Consider the following 17386-nt stretch of genomic DNA (forward strand, 5'->3'; position numbering starts at 1 on the left):
CGGGAGGTTTTCGGGGTGGATGACTCAAAACGCTGCGCCTACCACGGAACCGCATAACCCAACGCCGCTGTCGATATAACCGACTGGCTATTCCCAAACCGGGAGGAATTCGAACATAATTAAGTGCTTTGCTGATAAGATTATCACACCTTTCGCGCACACCAGCGCGGCCGGTCGGGTGCTTCGTCGTCCCACACGGAGCCTTGGCTCCCTCCCTCGGCTTTGAACGCTTCGAACACGGTAGGGTAGCATATTGCCCCTGCCGGACAGCTGGACAGCGATACAATCGGTTTGGGAATGTCCGTTTCTGTCACCACTTGTCGCGCTGTCTGCCCAGCCGGCCTCACCGAATCCTTCGCAAAAGACCGATCTTACAACCGTCGATGATCTCATCCCGCTTTATCGTAACTGTTTTATTGTTTCCGTTTCAACCGTAATTCTTCGGGTTGTGCTTCCTCACCTTCGGACAGGGTTTGGGGGACGGAATGCTGACGGAATGCTGGAAACGGGCGGAAAAAGGTTGGTCCGCTGTTTGCTCAGCGTAAATTAACTTGTATCGTGCACGCATCGACACATCGCTCATAGCGCTAACGCGCAACAACAACCGAGAACGTCTTCTTCCAACAGCGTCAAAGATCATAGGTTAGACGTCGAAGGATGCGTCGTACAATCCTCCTCCTTGCACACGAATACCATCGGTTGGCCGATCGCCGGTCGGTGGGCACTGTACAGCTGGAAACGGAGGGACGTGGAAAGATTAATTCTCTATTGTGTTTGAAAAACACTGTATTTGTCGGCACTCCGGCTCGTCGTGGGATTGGCCTTTGTTTTATCCAATTTGGATGGTGCTTGCGCAAGGGAAGCGAAATAACCCAAATCTCCGGTTCGGATTCGCTCGTTCCGGGGGATGAAATTCTGTTGCCGAAGAAGATATTCCACACCCACACAATGCCCGCACGTCAAGCAAAGTGCTCTTCCCAAAACGGCCTAACGGAAAAAAACGGAAACAGGCGCCCGGAGACACGAAAGTATGTCGAGGCTTTTGCCTGTTTGTCGGGCGGAACTCCCAAGAACGGAGCGGAAAACCAGCTCAGATCCTCGAATAAAAATACATTCCGGACGCGCCGGCTCGTCGCATGCCCTCGGTGAAGGTAGTAATCAATCGAGCAAATAATGCGCTCCAAACGAGCGACAGGGTTGAGACCTTAGTGGCCCTTCCTTTTGCGAGTGGAGCCTTCGAAAGGAACCAGTTTTGCGCTGGCTGAATGAATTCTTCACCGATCGATTCCGAACAAACCGAAGATCACGGATTCCCGGCCCATACGCGGCCGAATGGCGTCGATGGATGTGTGTGTGTGCGTGTCAGTCGGTGCGCACGCGCAAATGAATGAAACATTCTACTAGTATCCCGGGGAGGTCGACCGCCTGCCGATCGTACACGGCAGCAACCGTCCTTCCATCATCCGATCCCAGGCCCTTTCCGAACGATCGCGTTCCGGTGATTGTTGTTGTACATATTTCAGGTCTCGCTTATCCGGCAACCATCGGCGAGGGTGACCTATTGCCTGGCTGTAACTCCTTCAATTTGGTGGCCGGGTGGATAGGGCGGCCACCTCCACGCACAGCCACAGACAATAATACATCCCACCAGCGCCGGTGTGAACTTTGGTGACCCGCTAGTATTTTATTTTAACTGCCTGCACACAGTTGTAAAAGTCTTCGAGCCTTTTTTTGTTGCTGTTGCTGTTGTTGCATCCATCCTCGGCGCGATCGCGCTTTTGTCTGACCTCAAGTGGCGAGTGGCAAATACCAGCCAACAACGGCAACAAACCGTCCCGCCGTCGGCTCGCTCCGCCAGCGTGATCTGTGGGTGGAAGCTTAAGTGCATCGTTTATGGGTGGCGCACCCTGCCGGACCTGCATTTAGCGTGATGACGAACGCCATCGGGACCGGGGATGGTGGTTGTTTGTGTGTGCAATTGAAACATTCAATTAAAGCGCCGTAATATTAGCCAATCTGCTGGTGGATTGGTGGGTAAGGAATTTCCATTTTATGCTAATCGTGAAACTATGCGAATAAAATGCACCCGGGATTGCCGGGCCGGTCTGTTTCCACATGTTTGCTTTTGCAGCAAACGATTTCTAGCGGTTCGGTCAAACGATTAGTGCAGGAAGCTTTACTTTATTCCCATTTTATTGCCCCGCTTGCTCATGAAATAGTGATGCACCGCTGTTATATGCCGTCCGGCTGTTGGATTGTTTCCGTGAATTTGTTTACTGCTGACCATTATTGATAGGGGATGTTTTATTAAGTAAATGTTTTTATTGGGGTTTATTTATATTTCTATTCTAGTAATTCTTTATTTACTGCATTGTCTGTGATGCCAAGTATTTTGCAAACGTTCTGATGTATCATCGACTTTTCTCATTAGAAATCAACTATTGGCACATATTGATGTTGAGGTTTCCCCACAAGAATTTCGCATCATGGCCTTGACAATTCGTTCCTTTTATTGAACGAATGCAGGAGTTAACGAATCTTATAAATGATTTTACGTTTGAAAAAAAAAAAAAATATATGATTGATGCAGAGTCCTAACTCTTATCCCAGTAGTGGCTTGCAAGGAATGAACTTACCGCTAGGGTATTGACAATACTTCATAAATATGTAATTGTATGTAATTATGTAATCAGAAAATTAAAGCATTGTCCATTAACATAGAACCATTGCTCTAACAGATCTAACATACAACGTCCACTTTAGGCTTTAGATATTAGCTAGTAAATGTGATGAATTCCATAAGGCCCTGATATTTCGAAGATCATATCGGTCTCTGAAAAAATCTGATATAATCAGATCAACTGTTCCAGATCCTACTTCTCTTCAGCATTTTGCATACAAATGTAGAACCATAGCATTTGATCCTATATTTTTAGATCAGATCTCATTTTTAAGGCATGAGTTGAATCAGATCAGTCGTCACTTTCTTAAAGTTTTTTTTAAATAAAAAACAATATAAAAAAGTGGACTTTCAGTTGCAGGATTTCAGATTTTATCTGACAGTCAAAGATTTTTCTAGACTCGGTTGGAATAGAACCAGACTGCTCTGAGATAGTTCTGAAATAATTCATTCATTCTGGATCCCTCTCAGACAAAAACTGATACAGCTCTACATTTTTTTTTGCCTGCAGCATAGAAATCTTTGCAAATATGTTCAGTTATTTCAAGTTCAAGTGCCATCCACTGATCCTCTTCTGAAATCGGTTCAATATGAAATGGAATGTGTGGAAAAAAATCGGAAATCCTTGTTACTTCCTGTAGCGTTTAGAATCGATTATGTTCTTCAATCGATTTCAATTTATAATTCCTTTTTAAATTCACAAATTTCATAAATTTATATATTAATTGTGACAAACGAAATACGCCCTTGCGTTTTTGGGTTTAAATATACCCGCCTAAAGACTCAAGGAATTTCATATAAATTCCATTATTCGAAATGGGGTAATAATTATCTTATTAAATATTAAAACAGAAACAATAACGGAAAGCTCAAGGCGGTTACGCTTAATTTGTTTGTCTTGTAGCTAAACGGATATCCGGAAAGAAATAAACAAACCGCATGTTTACAATCGAATTAGACACACAGTTGGTAAACAAATGCTACAGATGTGCCAGCACCGCAATGCACCATAATCCACCCGTGAACGTAGTTCATCACGTGTGAAACCTTCTGGCCACGTATCTGGTCCGCTCGCCGGGTATCCGTACCGATTCGGTCTGTTGGTGTTCGAAAACTGTCAAAGTAATTGCTCGCTGTTGTTTATCAACAACCAAACCTTTAGCTTTAACGCAACCACTCATTGAAGCTCATCGTCAACTCTTGCCATGTGTGAAATCAGCACACCTGACCCGGAGGATTTCTCGTACCGCTGTTTGCGCATGCCGTCACTAAAAAGGGGAAAACAAACAATTCTACATATCCTTCCGGACGTGGGTTTTCTTTTCACGAACAGTTCGATCTCCGACGGTGGTTCACCACACAAACCCAACCACCAGCGCTCTCGAGCTCTCGTTACACCATCTGTGCGCGTGGGACACACCCCGGGCGAACCCAATGCCACATTGCTGCGGTCTGTTTCAGATTATCGTGCAGGAACAAATAGTTTGCAACCGGAAGGGACTGTTTGGGTCCGCGTTGAGGTTGATTATCGCACCAACAACGCGTACGTTAAGTGTGACTTTCGGTGTTGGGTCAAAAAACAAATTCTTTCCCCCCGTCGGAATGTTATGCTTGCTCACAAACTTCACTTTCTAGGATTTCGTCGAATCGGTTGGTGCTAATCTTGGGGGATTCCCAAACGTGAGTCAATTTCCTGCATTATTCTGTTTTGTCAGATGTTTCATTACAATCGTCCAACCATTCCCAATCCCAACGTGCAACAGGAATTGCCGAAACAGTGGTGTCCTTTTGGCTCGAATCACCGCTTTTAACTTACTCCAATACACAACTGAGTTTGAAAGGATAATTCGCTCTCTTTTGCTCTCCTTTATGCTTCCTTCCCCCATGCGACGAATCAAAACTGATGCACGGTTGATGAATGCGGGCTAATTTATCATCATTGTTGAGGAAAAATTTATGTTTTTATTTATAAATTTTGATTTAAATTGATTGTAAGTGATGTCGGGCCCTTTGGTACGCGCGTTTGCCGTGCCTATGTTGGCTGTACTTAAACCGCACGCCGATTCGTAATATTTCGGTACGCGTTATTTATGATCGCACGATCGCACACCCGCTCGACGGTACACGTAGGATCGACGCAACACCACGCGATTCGACGTGACCGGATCCGGGGCCGCACTTAAATGCCCTCCCACACTTATCGCCTTCTTTCCCTCTTTCACCCCTCCAAATAACCATCCCGGTAAAGAAACGCAAATGTGCGCACGCGTCACGCGCCCCGCTTTTGCAGTCATAAAATGAAATTATTTCTGCAATTATTTATTTCCCTGCCGCATTAATCGCATTTGGATCGGTTTTCGGACCGATCGGGCCCGATCGGTGGGACCCACCGGTCACCCCCTCCAGTTCCCGGGATGATACCGAATTCGACAAAACGATCGACTTTGCGCCGCCGACGATCGGCCAGTATCGGGGGTTCGGGTTGGTCATTAATCACGCGCTCGTCCGGGGATGAGTTACAACGGTTTTACGGTCCGAATCCGATCCGCCCGTTGGGAGTGTAACTAAATCATGCCACAAGATTCCCACAAGCAGAAGATATTGACGGCCTCGTGCGCGCTCGTGTGTGTGTGTGTGTAGAATATGCTTTCATTCACATTTGCCGAGCGGGCAGCAGTATGAATTCAATGCGGTTAAATATGATCAATGACTATCCGCATTCGATGGACACTTCACCGGTTGTGGAAGGTGCACTGTTTAGGTGCGAGAAAAGAATTATTGACTTAAGCGGCTTTGAAGCGATTTATACACCTATGTGGAGCACGCACGGGCCCCGGGGAAGGGGACTGACGATCTTTGCCATCGATCTTTGATGCGCTCGTTTCGCTGGTGGTCGACGATGTTTGCGTGTTTTTTTTTTCGGTCGCCCTCCCGCCAGTCTGGTTTATTTTATTTGTACATCAACCCAACATCGGATCGGTATGCGATGTTTTGACGGATGCCGCCAAACAATTGGTGAGAAGTTAATCATCTTTTGACCACCCCGACTTATGCCTTGAAGGCATATTGAATAGCTCCTTTCTATTCGGCAAACGTTTATAAATTGGAAAAAATATTGTTTAATAGTGTTGCAACTAATTTTCTTTTAATAGTTCAATTTGCAGTTAATTAAATTTGCCTTATAACTCCAACAAAACATTAAAAGTTATTAACTTTAAGCCCCTTCAACTACCCATTCACCACACCATTTAAATGCTTATTCGTAATGCCATTACGCGGGAAAGAATAATTATTTTAACAACTACTCCTTTCGTTCAACCTTAGTGTATGGAAAGCAATCGAATAGCAATAACGAGTACCGCTTGTTATTTCTTACCCTTTATTACCCATTTTATAATCTGCCACAGCTCGAGTACAACAGTCGGCCGAAAGCATAAATCTACACGGCAACCTTCGAAAAGCTCGCCTCATGGTGGAGGGCCCCCCGGACGTAGCAGTCGGTGGAAAGAACGGTGGACAAATACGAAACGACGGCAACGAAAGGCTAAAAATCGTGACGATTGCGGACAGCTTCACGCTTGTCGCTGCTCGTCGTCTTAATTATAATAACAATCAATAAAATTGTATTATTCAAATTCACGTTCATCATTGATTTCCAATCAGCGTCGAAAGAAAAGGAACAAACGAGCCCCAGAGGTTTCGAAGTCGCGCAATGACGAAGAGAAAGCGATGATAAGGGTGGGAGGGGGGGAGGGAGGATAGGGGTGAATACGGCAAAGGCGGAGGGAGGGATAGAAATATTCATGGAATTATGACTTTATCATAATAATAAAACTTCGAAACGAGAAAGAATTTCTGATCTCTGTTTTGATTTCAGCTTTCATCTGCGGCCCATTCTTGCACCCCTTTGGCTCGCTTGGCCGCGCACGCGTGTTTCGTCGCTTGCTCGCGCGTTGAAGATTTCTAATTCAATTTCTCATTTCATGGACATCCGTTCCACGCTCCGCTGAACGCGTGGGGTGGGCAGATGTTGAGGTAGAAGTGGTGTTGAGTTGGTACAGCTAGAGCTTTCCATCTCGCGTTGTTTCCAGCTGCTGGGATCTCGGCCCGAATCACCGATGTAATCCATCTTAATCTCACCTGCATCTTCAGGACTCCTCCCTAAGCGCATGGGGTGAGGTGGACCGCTTGGTGAGATACCTGTCCCCGTCTTATCGCAACGGAAAAGTGTTGAAGACGATTAATCAGTCGTGATTTCAACAGGTCCGCACCTGGATTACTGTACGATCCAGGCGATCGAAGATCCCGGGATGGTGGTGTAACACTTCTCAGGAGTTCGCTAGTCGCGGTAATGAAATGGAACCATGAGAAGGCGATGGAAAACGGAGACTAGCATGGAAGTTTACGAGCATGGAGACACACAGCACAACTCGACGAGCACCAGCAACCGCTTAAGCTTTCGCACGGGCGCAGGCTCACCGACGGGTGAAGGTGAGAATGGCTCGACTACAATGGGATGGACGATAGGATTATTAACTCATTACCCGTATTGTGTGGCAAATATTTATACATCGCGCATAATCCGATTAGGCCCGAGCGTTAAATTGTCAAATAATCGATTCGTCGTCACTTGGTGCGCCCCGCTCCGCTCGGAGTACGGGCTACGGTCGCGTTGGATCACGACTTTGGAGACACGCCGTGTTGCCATTGCCTTTGTGCGCAACCTGGGGACCTGGGTTCGGGCGTGCGCTTAGGTTTTGCGTCACGACACCTTTGCCTAATGATTGTGTTTCGTTTGTAAATGACGCCGTTCGGTATCATTTGGTGGGTTTATGTTGTATTTGGCATGCTTTCCGGAAACGGTTTTCCAGCTGAAGGTGATAATGGGAGTTTAAAATAATAGAGTCATTCGCAAATGGAATGGAAGATTTAAAGTTTTGTTATGTAATTAATAACGAGAAGATATTCGTATATTAAAATATTATAACATATTTGCCACCAATTAACTTTGTTGTCGGCATGTAAGAACATCTGCCCGATCCAGTGTGCTCTTCAAGTTAAATGTTTTCTTGCGCGAGCTCACCTCAGTGTCACCTTTGCCGAACAGATTTTCTCAACAATCATTGATCCTGGTGTCGGCACGGTGCGGTGAGAACCATAAACCCATTGTCGAACGACCAGAACCAGCAAAGCATTGTGCGCTAAACGGAGCCACAAAGCGTTTCTAATGCTGCGGAGGGAAAGTGTGAGAAAAACCGCGCTATCCCGGCCAAACAAGGGTGCTCCTCCGACTGGGCTGGGAGGTTTGCATGTATGTTGCCGTTTTGTTGTACGTACGCGACGACGACGGCTGTGACTCACCGTCATGCACTCTCCACTTGCATCCACACCGCACGGAGCGATTATGCTGATATGCGTAGATAATCGATGAATGGGAGACGTCTCAATAGTCGCCGTCCGTTCGGGGCTAGCGCGAACGGTCCCTTTCCATCTTTGTCGCGCCTGGTGGCAAAGAAATTGGTCGGTCGGTCTGAAGAAATAAAGAACCTTCAATGTGACGGTTGGCGTGTTTTTTTTTGCTTTTGCCCGAACGAGGCGCGCACGGTGCTGAGAGTGCGATCAATACTTCACGATTGAAATGGTTTTTGAAAGTGGCTTGTGGCCTGGGTGCGCAAACATTGAACGCGACGTGCCGGAATCCTGGCCAGGGAGGATCGTCTAGACGAGTCTGTGGGTATGCGCGACTTGTGAGTTCTCGCCAAACCGATTTGCGACCAAAACGATCACTCTTGGGCTTAAATTTATGCAGGAAAGCTAATAATTCGACACTGTACTTCCTGTCCCGATGCATGCTGGGAGTTATGAATCCCAACCTCCATGCTCCCTCCCTCACTCCCCACGCACGCACACACCCCGCTGTTCCCTCCCCCCCTGCCCCACGGGGTCGTGAGTTTGAGTGGGCTGAAGTTTGAGCAACGTTTCGCGTTGTACAGTTTTGTCCCTTCACTCGCCTTTTGTTCTCCGATCGAGCAGGGAAACTGGGGAGGGCCAGTTCCACACTGGGAGGGGGCGAGCTGGGGGAGGTTGATCTGTGCGCCATGATTGTCGAGGCAGAACCCAGCCCGGGGCGATCCCGATTCAGCAATTCTTCTCCGGTACGATATTAACTCCCTTTTTCTTCCGCGTGGCGCATTTAGCTTCCTTCACGCGGACCACAGCTTTTCATCCCAAGGAAGCCCCTTTAGTACGTTGCCGAAGGATCGTTCGCTGCGTTGCCGCAGACCCAACCCGGGGCCCAAGGGCGCATTGGCTACCCTTTGGCCCGGGCCCAACCGAACCCGGGCCCGCAAACGCATCATTATTGTTATTGAGCATAATTGCCCACGCATTTGATTACCGATTCAATGTGCCCGGGAAGATTCCGCGCAGGGATTTTCCGTCTGCGTTTGGTCCGTGGGGACACTCCTACTCGGTACGCGGTTACGTCCCCGGGGAGTGGTTCCGCGCGATGTTCGAGAACACCACGCTAATACAACGCAACAGCACATGCCAATGGCGAAAGCCAACAGCGGCCGAACAGTTACTACCCGCGGAGAGTAGAGCCTGGTGTGCTCCTAGTGGATCCGTCACGACTTTGAGGATTGGCCATTGTTTTGCGGGGAGGGCCGGTTAGGTTTTTGGGACGGGGAATCGCTGCGGGGATCTGTCTACCCCGGCGACATTGAGCCGATTTATCATGGTTCAAAGTCAGTGCAAACGGGCGGCTCCGTACGACCATTGCAACCAGACATTCGACATGTTAATATTAATTATTTTGACAGCACGGTTCGTGATTTGATCGGGAAACATTTACCGAGCGGGGAGGGAAAACGGTTGTCAGAAGCATTTTGATTTCCATCTGACGGTTGTTTCCGCTCGTAGAACTTGATTTGTGTCGTCCGCGTGTCTGATCGCGGACTGTAATTTTATTACCATATCGACAAAATATGGCACCGTAGCTTTGGATCTTATTCTAAAATTGATCGGATATCGAATATCTCGAATAATATGAAGAGAGATTATAGTATTTTTCATTAAATACAAGACATCTTCACATTATAAAATATTGAAAACTCTCTTCCAACTTAATTTTTCTTATATTCAACCTCAGCAATGTTCACAAAAAATATCTACACTTCAATCAGTTATGAATTCCCCAAAACATATAGAACTTCCGTTCACAATGGACGTAGTTTTCGCCACCACACAACTGCCAGACGATCGTTGGCAACAATTTATTTATCCTCAAAAAAGGCTTCCACCACCGTGGTACATCTTTCGTAAAGAAAATGCCTCTTTAATGCATTTCCCGGCCCAGGCAGTTCAAAGTAGCCGTGTCGAGTATGTCTGGAGCCCCGGTCCCGATGGCTTCCCATTGGCTTCGCATGTTTTGCATCTAATCTAATCTTCTACCGGAAATCGTAATAATTGCCAAAAATTGAATCCAAAGCCCCGTCCATCGTCGCCGGTCGCCTATCCGTTTGTCGCCGGTTCTTCCTGCCCGGGGTTCGTCGCTTTCATTCTCGCACGTCATTCCACGTTGGGAACTCCGATGCGGTAGCATCACACGAACGGTATCACCGGCAACACTCGCAGCGGAACCGAACCCTGAGCTAATCGAGCAACAACAAAAACTAATCCACTGCCAGCAACGAAGGTTCCTTGGTGCCGGACGAACGGTGGTTCATTAAAGACTGCGAAAAACCCTTTCCACTGGAGATTTCGCCCAGCAGGGAGTTGTCATCTTATTTCATGCAAGCGGGAAGAGACCGAGAGTGAAGGAACAAAAAAAAACAACAGCAAAGTTTAAACGGGTCTCTACCCCCATTATACCTATAAGCAACAGGCCACAATTCGGAAGATTCGGCCCGACGCCGAACACCCCGGACGCGGTCGTCCTCGTGTTTTTGTGTACAGGGGCGAACCTCCGGTCGGAACTCTATTGGAAAGCGCCATGACGAGTCAAAAAACTGCCAGATTTTAGCTTACGATGTCATCGCCATGGTCGGCCACAGGGCTGTTGTCGCCACAGCACTCGGGGTGTGTTGTTCACGGCCCGCCATCAAGTCATCGCTCCGCTGATTCGACACTTCGCTCGAGCCGGACAGCGGCGAAGACGGGGGAAAGACGAGAAAAAGTAAGACCCCAAAAACCAATAATCCACGGGGTATCGCATACCGATGAAACGACAATGTCATTTCGGGGAGCTTCCAAACAAGAACAGAACCATAAAGTTTGCCAGAACGTTCAGTATCGATGAAATCACCGCAAAACAAAACCAGCACACATCGAGAATGAAAAAAAAAACACACAGAATCACACACACGACGATCCCGCGGGGCTGTTCGTTCCGTGCCCGCTGTGGCTTTTGTGGTCTTGTTTTATATCACAACCGCTGATCCCATCAGCGTGCTGAGCGCTCTACCATGCCCGGGCACTACGTCCGGAACAACGGCGTTGTACATGTTTGTTACGGTGCGTCGGCACTTCATGGACGAAGATGGAGAACCGTGGACGGGACATGACTTCGCGCTCGGCGATGGGTCCTTGCCTTTAAACCGTCCCCGCCGGGTCAACCCAAACCCCCGTCCAAAGCACCGGCCGATCCGATATCCTTACGATGTTCGATCAGTTCGACCGATGGGGAGGATGACTCTACGATCCGGTGTCGAAATTCCTGCCATCGTTTGGACCTCGTTGATCAATCAGCGATAAATCTTTGCGCATCTTCTCCGACCACTCGCTGCAGCGGCTGCGGCTAAACCCTGACGAGCAGCGGGGATGCTTCGAATCGGGGGCGCCACTCGGACCACAGGACCGCAATTCTTCGAATATCCGAAACATGGTCGCATCGGTGTTTTACGCTTGGCACATTCGACAATAAGGACGTTTTTATTGGATCAATCGTTTTGGTTCTTTTTTCTATCAAACGATTCTCCACTCGGACGCAAACCAAGTACGAATTTGGAATAATAAAATGCCCTTGTAGTTGACGTAAGCTGTTCTACCAGAAGAATAACTTTGAACTCTCTTTACCGGATATTAATTCTCTACCAAATCTCTAACTATATTTCTCAAAATATGGATATCATGGGCCTTCACAGTATCTTTACCTAACACAATTAAACATAAATTTGAGTCCCTGTTCCGCATGCAAATAGTTTCTTTAGCACTAGGATACCCTCATCTGTACTTGAGACCTTATTAAGATGTAGATATAATAGTCTATAACAATTATTTCTAACAAAAGTTAAATAATATGGCATAACAAATTCGAACAATTAAGATGACAATAACAGAAATCGAAGTCTATCTCACATCTTACAAATTCAACTACTAGACAAATCATAATGTCGGATAGACCAGCGCTGTTACGAAGATGGGTTATTCGCAGGATGTATCTAGTCCTGAGAGGTCGAGATAGTTCGTAGATGTCAATACGGAACAACAGAGATGGCGAACCGATGGCGATCAGCTATATAGGTGCTATAATAACATCAGCAACCCTTTCAAGCCAACCAAGTGTGTGCTTTTCAAACAGCAGAAGCCTAGCGAAATGCGCAATGAACTCTAAAAAACACATACAACACGCACAAATAGAACCCTTCATTCAAGGTTACTCACGCAATATATCCTTGTCAGCAGCATGGCACCACCAACCGTAACACCAACTGTTTTTTTTTTGTTCCTTCTGCTCTGCGCACCCATATAAACCCTGCTTAAAACGGTGCCTGATTACGGAGGATTATAAAATTTCAATTAAAAATAGACCATTCGTCAGCGTTGCATCCCCTTGCGAGATGGAATAGTATAATAACAAACGTTTCCCCCACGTGTGTTCGGACTTCCCGCGTCCCGTTTGCTGTGTCTTTGATCCTGCCGGAGGGATTTCATCAAAACTACATCACTGACACGCCCTCCGAAGGGTCCACCACAGTCGGGTGACGGGTGACGTGTTCGCTTCCTACCCAAAGCGTACCAATTTACGTGTCATCCTTATGGCGATCGCAGTGTGTGTATCCTGATTTGGTTGCGTTTACCCTCTGTTGGTAGGAAGAAACAATATTTATCCTAATGATAACCGGTCGCAGTTTGTTGTTACAAGGCGATGATAGAGAGCCGGAACCGTTTTCTAGCAGCTGACGGTGCGTTGATTAAGTGGTTACGAAGATGCTTCGCAGCAGTGCGTGTGCAGCCTCGATCCATAATTAAGATGATCGGATGTCGTTTGTAGGGGAATGTTTTTTTGAAATATAATTTTAAAATTTTAATTATACGCAATTACAGCAGTAGAATGAATGCAGTCCATAGATTGTGTTTGGGCACTAAACTTAATATGAGATTTTAAACTGTATCTGTATCAAAATTGTAATTTAAAACTAGGGTTGACTTTTTTCAAAGTTTAGAGTTACTTTCACGAATGAGAAAGATGCTGTATCTTTAATTAAACTTACATTATCGATCGCTATTGTAAGTTTGATAACTTTTTAATAGCAATAGAAGATCTATGTGGCTTTCAATGATAACATGTGATAAATAGAGCCAAACATTGTACGCTAAATTTGGGCATGACTCCTAGAACTCCTACCGTCTTATCTTCTCCCTAGAACTACTTTAGAAATTGAAGTACGAGGTGTTTGTCAAGGAATTTCCTCCAGCCGACGGGGACGATAATGAATGAAAATAGTGAGCTAGTAAATGATTATATGTGTTTCAGTATAACAAATAGAACAGATCAATATACAGAGCCCTCCTGACTTATCCGTCATGTCATAAGACTTTGCCAGTTAAGAATTTTTGCATCTTTGACAAAACTTTGCATAAATAGAGTTTAAACCAGCAAATGATCGAGAAGGGTGGAGAAGGATTCCACATATACCACTAAATATTTCAGCTCCAATTGAAGAAAACATCACAAAAATAAAATCAACTTCACCATTTGGCCCAAAATCCTTCTAAAGCTATATCATGACATGCGATCTACGACTCATGAGCAATTTAAACGATGTTTATGTTTCAGATCGCACGAGATATATTCCTGATATCATTCATAATTAGCGGACCTTAAATATATCTTCTATTTCTGCGACTGGTAGAAGTGTTCTGTAATCACAGCACAGTCAACACGCTACATTCAAACCACCCTAGCACAACCGGTGCACCTCCCCAGCTCTCAGGCCTTGTTAAACTCTCTTCGTTCCACATTAGTTCAGCTCACTTACTGTACACCGTAAAAATATTGATCCGCGGGTGCGAGAGAGACGACGATCGATCGAGCTTGATTGTTTGAAAGTTGCCAAAAAGGTGCTGACACCAATTCGAAGTGACGTGACCGAGCCCAACCGTATGCTAATTTCTATTGGTCTGTCAGCAAGATCCATCGATCGTTTTAGGGGACCGATCGCTGTGTGGGGAGCCTCCCTTGCCACCCACACACCCAAGACACCCTTTTTCGTGTGCACACATTGCAAACCGCATATACATTCTTCAGAACATGCTGCCTACACACACGCACCTGGTACCGGGCACTGACAATCGGCTGCGATTGTGAATGCGCAGTTGGACAAAAAAACACATTTGAACCAGATCCAGCGGATCCGCACAATGAAGTGCTCACAGGCCGACGACGAAAACGGCGACACTACAAAAGCGACACTGATCCAGCAGTGAGCAAATTGAGACAAACATGGCCGAACCGGGCCGAACGGTTCGGTTTTGCCAGCGATCGGCATGGCAGCGCCGTCACTGGGGGAAAAAAACACGCACAAACGGCTTCATAATTTATTAATCATGCTGAAATTTGTCTCCACTGATTGCCGGTAATGACAGTTCTCTTTCATCGCGTTTGTCGTCCCCGTCGCGCGATCTTCGCCGCAGAATGCTAGCATCCCGCGGGAGAGACAACGCGCCTAGGCATTTGATGAGACATGTTTTTTTTTTGCAGGACCGGTTTGACGCGCATTTGCCCAACAGGACCAACGCACAGGTTCCCGGGCCCCACATACTGGATGGGTGTTCCAGCCGTGTCAGTTCGTGTCTTGTTTGCTTTTTGTTTTGTCTTCCGCGCATAATGTGTGCTCTTAAAGGGGTTTTATTTGCGGGGACCCTTGGGTGATGGTGCTCCTTCACCGCTGCTACATTTAGACCATGGAATAAACAGATGCGTGGAAAGTGAGCAGTGTTACGACTTGGTGTGGTCGGAGCAGTTACATCCCAATTTTGGGTGGTAATCTTGAAGTGTTATTAGACATGATCGCAAACCAACTTGGTTCAATTGATCGAATATCTGATCGTGTTTAATCAAAGTGAAGTCTATATTGAAATGAATGTGAAGCAAACATAAAAGGATTTTAGGCACTCACATGTTCTTCTAATGCCTATCCTTATGATAAATCCATAAAGAGTACAACAAGATCAAATGATCTTTCTTACATATCCGGCGGTACAACAACTTGCCTCAAGTCATCTAAACTTAACTCGACCGCCGTTAGCCATTCCATTAACTTGGCCTCTTTGATGGACGAGTCAAAGCCATCACTCCATCTCAATTTTGGCCAACCACGACTCCTCTGTCCATGTGGATGACCTAAGAGGACTTTATGTTCAGGGTTGTCCGGTGTCATCCTCATGAATATTTTCCATAAAAATTTGAAACTTATTACAGTATTTCATACATTTCTGGAGTTCCAAGTTTAAATTGATCTTAACCAAAGCCATCGATCTATATATTTGCCATCCAATATAATAGATAACGATCCGTACTCTTAGAACAAATCTATTGCTGTTTCGATATCTTCGCCTCTGGTCACCTGTTACCATAAATTCTGCCATGCTGCTTCCATTTCTCACCATGTCACACCTTCTAATCGTGTCCTCTAGGCATGCAGCGAGCATGATTGATTATCGCTTAATCAATCAGATCAGTTTATTGTGTCCCATTGCTCGAAGGTTCATAAATTACGCTTGGCTGTTAAAGATTAAATGGCGTTTCGCACTCGCGTCGAGCCAGTCACTGGCCAGTCTATCCATTTCCGTTTGCCCTCTGTGATGCACTCCGTGCAATGATTAGACGGCAAAGGAGGAAAAGCTAGTAGTGTTGAGAGGGGAAAAAAACCATGCAAGCAAGCTCAACCGAGTGGCATAATTTATGTGCCTGTCCGCGAGCATGTCCTCGGCGTTAGTCAATGTTATGGCATTGAGAGGAGGAATGAAACGAAGATGTGCCAAACCATCGTTCCAGGCTTCCATGTGGAATGAAGCTGCCCGTTCCCATTCCCATCACCACACCGCACATCATCACACGCAGCTGCTCGCGTCGCCTAGACCGGTGCGGGGCAATAAACAACTCAATAAAAACCAGTACGACCGGGATGATATCTGCACCGGATTAAATTTACTCCATAAACATCGCGCACATGATGCACTTACAAGAAAACTCAATAAACACATACTTAAGCTGAGGTAATGTACGTAAATGAATCGCCCGCCGAGCGAGCGCCGTTAGGCTTCAGGTCTTGACCGACGATGTTGTCCTCTTCGGAAATGAAACATGATCACATTTAGATGGTGGGTTCGACCAGGGGAGGGGGCAGTGGAGGGAGGACGGTCGGCGGAATGTTCGCCCTGTTGTCCAATCCATCTAGCGCCCATGTTTCTCTGCCAAGCCGTGCATAAACTCCCATTAAACAAACAAGTGCAGACTGATACTGGTGTGCTTTGTCATTCGGGTTTGATTAGAGACCCATGTTCACGTGCAATTGATTGCGGTCCCTAACGGCAGAAGATCACGACCCAACTTATATTATATGTGTCGCAGCAATCGAAGACGCTGTCCTCACTCCCATTCAACGATAATAAATGATGAATACAGCAATAAAGACGGTGTCAGACAGTGGAAAACATATCTACGTTACTGACATATTACTGCAGCCTTAGGTGAATAGTCACCTTTATCAGAGCTGTGAGTCAGCTTACTATACAAAAAAACTACTTTCGGATAATTAAAACATAAATACCAACAAAGGTTTCTGTTTGAGAGAATGTATTGCTAATATCATCTAGCTGCCTTATTTCACCTAGCATTTTATTTACTTTATATACCACTGTTCCGTCACAAAATCGGAACATAAGTCATTCCGTTGTACATAGTTCCTGGCACGGTCAACGTTGACATTGCACTCTCACACACACACATACAATCAATAATATATACTTAAAACGAAAGCTCCTAATTATGGTTTTCTGGGGATTCGGTACGAGTACCTCAGAGACAAATGCTAATGGAAGGAAAGACATAATTCTCAGAGAACGGCATCAGTCCAAGCCAGGCCTGGCTGGCCGAAATAGTGCACAGTTTCAGTGCATTTGTTACTATGCTGTTTTTACAATCTATCACCATCAAGTGCTCGAACCGGTGCAACGCCCAAAACGAAAGACTTCCTTTCCTACGCTAAGTAGTACAAGCGACGAACCTTATCGATATCATATCAGTCACATTTAAATTACTCACGCCTTACCACATGCGTTCTCACAGGTTGTCTTACATCTACACTATTCGAATTTTGTTTCTTTACCCCTAAACTCACCCTACCTCCTCTCCCCCCTTCCCTCTTAACACATGTACACACACACGCGCGCCGCTTTTTAGCGCGTGTTGATTTTAGCGCG

The sequence above is a fragment of the Anopheles moucheti genome, chromosome 3, assembly GCF_943734755.1.
Source record: "Anopheles moucheti chromosome 3, idAnoMoucSN_F20_07, whole genome shotgun sequence".
Lineage (NCBI taxonomy): Eukaryota > Metazoa > Arthropoda > Insecta > Diptera > Culicidae > Anopheles > Anopheles moucheti.